Source organism: Trichomycterus rosablanca, chromosome 3 (genome assembly GCF_030014385.1).
Source record: "Trichomycterus rosablanca isolate fTriRos1 chromosome 3, fTriRos1.hap1, whole genome shotgun sequence".
NCBI classification, from domain to species: Eukaryota; Metazoa; Chordata; class Actinopteri; order Siluriformes; family Trichomycteridae; genus Trichomycterus; species Trichomycterus rosablanca.
In genome coordinates, this window is record NC_085990.1 from 57,829,288 (window position 1) to 57,834,736 (window position 5,449).

General features: G+C 38.7%; 1 non-coding gene across 1 annotated transcript; it reads right to left on the reverse strand.

Moving 5' to 3' along the window:
* Positions 1-4,733: 4,733 nt before the first annotated feature.
* trnas-aga (transfer RNA serine (anticodon AGA)) lies at positions 4,734-4,815 on the reverse strand. Its single transcript has one exon. It is a non-coding gene; the product is annotated as a tRNA-Ser (tRNA).
* Between the last annotated feature and the right edge of the window lie 634 nt (positions 4,816-5,449).

Below are 5,449 nucleotides of genomic sequence, written 5' to 3' on the forward strand. Positions count from 1 at the left end.
TTGAACCATGAAATAGAGGGATTATGCCTGCATAACCATGGGAGTCCCAAAATGACCGGATATGTAGACGAGTTGATTACAAAAAAGCTAATCTCCTCTTGATGTGCAGAGCACTAGCCGACATAGTCATGGGTACAGTTATGGTTGCCACCACACCATCTCCCACAGGGTCACCATCCACAGCAGAGAGACGGAGCTTCCTCTTTAAAGGGACCACCGGGATCTCCAGCTGTTTAACCAGGTTCTCATGAATAAAATTTCCTTCAGCTCCTGAGTCGATCAGTGCTGGAAAGGTAGAAACAGACTTAGGGCAGTAAAACATTACCTGAAGTAGAAATGATTTAGATGTTAACCCCAATATGGATGTACTCACCATTTTTGGAGTTGGTGCTGCTACATGGAGAGGACGTAGCCTACAATTGCGTAACACATGACCAGCTTGTCCGCAGTATAAGCATAGACCCTCCTGTCGTCTGCGCTGTCTCTCCTCAGGTGATAAACGAGAGGACTCGCACTGCATGGGTTCTTGAAGGTCCCTTGGAACTGGAGATCCAGCAGAGATGAGTCTAGATTCGGAAGTAGGGACTCGCCGAGTACCACTACTGACAGAGTTGCGTGGATGACGTAACTTTAACTGGTCCAAACGAATTGCTACAGTTATAAGTTTCTCAAGAGATAGTTCATCGTCACGACAAGCCAGTTCAGTTAATATCTCCGGATTTAATCCATTTCGAAACGTGATCAATAGGGCTGGATCATTCCAACCACTGCCCGCTGCAAGGGTGCGAAACTCGGCTACAGATCGGTTGCCTTGTCTGAGCTTCATTAGAAGCTCCCCCTGGGAGCGACCCTCATGAGGATGATCAAAAACAGTCTTAAAATCGTCCAAAAATTGATCATACGAGCCATTTTGGACCTGAGGCCATATAGCTGTCACCCATTCAAGAGCTTTGCCCGTGAGACGGGAAATAACAAATGAAATACGTGCTTGGTCTGAACTACGAGGTGAGTTGTTGAAATAAATTGAGCACTGTAACAGAAAGCCACGGCATAAGTTAGGGGTGCCATCAAACTTATCCGGTTACCGGAAATGTACCACTATCAACAGGTGGTACAGTAACAGGTGTGGGCAGAATATTGGCAGAGCTAAGAGGAGATAAAAGTTGTAATCTCGATGTAATCTCCTTCATGCCTTCTACAATGAATGCCATCTGATTCTGTTGTGCACCCTGTAGTTGTTTAACCGATTCAACTGATTGAGCTAGGGAATCAAACAAATGGTGAGGCTGATTTAATGTTTGTTCCTGATTACTCACAGTTGCGATGAGCTCCTTTAAATCCGCCATCTGCATGTTGGTGAAGTATTCTGTAACGGTGTACAAACAGACGAGACGCTCGCGGATTATAAAGTAGAAAAGTGGTATATTTACGAAGAACAGGCACGAACTCCAGCAAACCACGAAACAGGCAGAGGTACAAAGGGCTAGGCTAACACGAGACGGGTAAACAGGCGAAAGTCGGCAACGGGAATCAATAATAACGGCAACCAAAACCTTAGGGCAAAGACGAAGAGAGTAAATCGGTAAACAAAGATAATTCGTACCAGGATATCCCAACCATAGAAAACGCTCGGTATGCATACGACAAATCGGTGGCAATACTTCGCAACACAAGTCTGTTTGAACCGGGTTTACTAGAGTATACAGGTGATTGTAATTAGAACTCAGGTGAACGTGATCTGTCAAGCGCGTGTTGATTGGGTGATGGAGTCACATGATCGGCTGTTGTATTCTGGGTGTTGTGGTCCTGTAGTGAATCTGTAGGCAGATCTACGCTTGAAGCTCTGTTAGAGACAGCTGCTTGGTTCTGAGGCGTGACAAATTATTTGTGCACAAAGTGAATCAAGTTAATCAAATAAAACATAAAATATTTCTTCTTTGTGCTTTTGTTCAATTACACACCAGTAAAAATCACACACACACACACACACACACACACACACACACACTTGTATAATAATTGTATTTCTTTAAAACCACGTCATTATTTTTAGTTGCATTTACAATTTTTCACCAGCAGGTGAAGCAGTGACTCGTTTTGTGAAGAGAACACAGGAACACAGGAAAAGGGAACACGCTCCCGTCCAAACATGTTTGGAGTTGTTACAGTGATCAGATTCTAAACGTGTTTTTATTTCCAAACCACAGTGAAGTTGATCAGTGAAACATTATAAATCTTTTCTTTCTACTTTTATCATATAAATAATGATTGAAGAAAATTAAACACGTCACATATTCATCTTCTTACTGGCTTTGACTAAACGTCCCAACTTTTCTGAAAACAGGGTTTATATAAAAATATGCTAACATTTAACCATAATTCCTTTTAATAATTTCAATAGTTAAACAATAAACACAGAGAGATGTTAGGGAAGCTCCTGAGTTTATACATGAACGTTTGGTAGCTGCTCGGTTCTAAGAACTAAACCAGCGGCCGGTTTGAGTCCTGCAGATTTTCCTCTGCTTTGGTTTCTCAGTGGACCATGAAGATGTTTGTACAGGTGCTGGTGAGCGTGGAGGAACCTTCAGGACTGATGGGAGGATCATGTTTAGATCATGCTTGGTTAATAGACCGTGACAGACTAGATCAACACTAGAGGCAAACTATTTGGGTTGGGGGGGGGGGGGGGGGGGGGTGTTCATTTATGCTCATGGTATTGGACTGAGATATTTAACACGTTTATGCCTCAGTGTGCACAAAGCATTGTGGGTAAAAAAAAAACAATAGGAGGCTGAACATTTAGCAGGTTCTTCTCATCCATACAAACTTTATTCAACCACGTCAGCGGAGATGGACATGTTTGATTTTATTATAAAACATAAAGTGATTTGAGCTGCAGAATCCTGATTTGTTATGAAACTTAAGAAAGAAAAATGAAGAGAATCTTTTATTATTAGATGAAATGACGAATCATGTTTTTTAGTGATTAATGTTTGTTTAGTGTTTACACAGAATATACGCCGCCTACCCTCATCAGGTCTGAGGTTTGATGGTGATTAATGGAAATTAGAATTAAAATCTGTGCTGACCAATCACAACAGTTTTTGTAAGAGGCGTCAATTTGTGTGATGAGGAAAGACGTAGGTGTTACATACGAGAGTGTATTTTATATTTAAGAGCAGCTAAACATCAGTGATAAAGCTCAGAGGAACCCTGATCACTTCTGTACAGGACCAATATTTCTGCTCATTAGTAAGTAATAAATATTTTCTATTACTTATAATGTAATAAATACATCAAAAACACCAGAGCATGTCTAATAGAATGTATAGAATGTATATATAATCTTATAGAAAATATTATTTTATTTAATATTTTATTCCTTTCTAATTTTTATTCGAAGTAAAATGACATTATATGTCATTATAAATAAATATTAAATCCACATTTTAAAATGAAATAATAAAAAAGAAAGAAAATAAAAACATCAGAGACGACGGTACACAGGAAACTGAAAGCGCTTGATGAATAAATAATAATAATACGTTCAGTTTATATTGCACCTTTCAAGAACCCAAGGATGCTTTACAAAAGGGGTGGGCAATTAAATTTTCCAAGGGGCCACATAAGAATCTGGTACTGTTGTGGAGGGCCGGACCAACAGGGTGAACTTCATTCTGCTCAGTATTAATAAGGTTTATTTTTATTGCCTAAATTTTACAGTTCTGATAATCTGTTACTGTTAAGAGTCGATGTTACAATCAGAAAATGAAAAGCAGGCCGAGTAAAAACATCAACATTATTTCACTATTTAATCAACAAATGTGAATAAAATGAGCAGTAACTTTACACACCGTGCTGTTACTGTTTGGATCACAGAGCTGATCTTAACTGCTCCAGTCCTGGACGTGTAAAACTGTATATAAAGTCCATGTTGGTTTGCAGTTTAGTTAGTGAAGCTTCAGATGTGACGCTCTGCATCGTTCAGGTTCTTGTGTTTCTCTGTGTTTAGTACCGTAACGGTGATATAAACCCTGGATTTAAACTGTGATCCTTAAACAGCTTTACTCCTGACTGACTTCTGAAGTTCATGTCTTGTTAAAAACTCGATCGTCTCTGTCAGTTGCGCTCAGTTCTGTTTACCGACACGTTACGGTGAAGCTGATACACTCGTCTCACACACACGTACATCCAAACTTACGGAAATGTAAAGAAATAGCGCTTCCGTCTAAATAAAAACAATCCTGTTATATTTATATGTTTTACATTTTCAACATTTAGCAGACACCTTTATCCAACGCGACTTAAGTACAGTTACAGTACAGGTGCTGGTCATAAAATTTGAATATCATGAAAAAGTTGATTTATTTCAGTAATTCCATTCAAAAAGTGAAACTTGTATATTATATTCATTCATTACACACAGACTGATATATTTCAAATGTTTATTTCTTTTGAAATTGTTTAATTCATTTGGTTTGGAGTGCCATGTATTAAAAGTTAAGGGCCTTGCTCAAGGGCCCAACAGCAGCAACCTGGCAGTAGTGAGGCTTGAACCAGTGACCTTTTGATTACTAGCCCTGTACCCTAACCACTAGGCTACAGCTTGCCCATAATAAGTTTTACTGTCCCGAATTCATACTGTGAAACTGTGAAATGCTTAATGTGCTAGAATGAAGGTGTATTTCATAGCTAATCAGTCATTGGCTGAAAGGGATTCGAACCAAGTATGTCGTTGTCGGCAGGATTCGAACCTGCGCGGGGAGACCCCAATGGATTTCTAGTCCATCGCTTTAAGCACTCGGCCACGACAACAAATGTACATTTATTTACGTCTGATCTTTAATTGCCACTGACCTCATGCGGGCCAATCGGTTGGGGATGGCTGGATGTGGCCCGCGGGCCGTACAATGCTGAGGTCTGCTTTACAATCATGCCGTAACACAACAAAGAATCATAAACATCCAGGGCAGGGGTCACCAACCTTTTCAAGACCGAGAGCTACTGTAACTGAATAATACGAAGGGTTACTTGTTTGATCCAAACTTCCAGAATAAAATAACGTTGCACGGTTCACCTTTAATTATATTATTATTATTATTATCATCAATATTCATATATATATACAGTATATATATATACAGTATATATATATATAAAGAGACTGTCTGATCATATGTTAATGATTCCTCAGAAAAACTTATTAACAACGATTTACCATGGTAGGAAACATATATTTCAACATGTAACATTATTTATCTCTATTAATAAAAATCTGTATCAATAATTGAAAGAAATTGTTGTAAATATCTTTCTTGACAGTTTTGTATGAATGAACACATATGTAGCATTTTGATCAAAATCACACTTGAGATCTTTATAGATGTATTCATCTCCATTATAAATTTTTGACAATTTTTTTCATACTTTATTGATACTTTAAAATTAA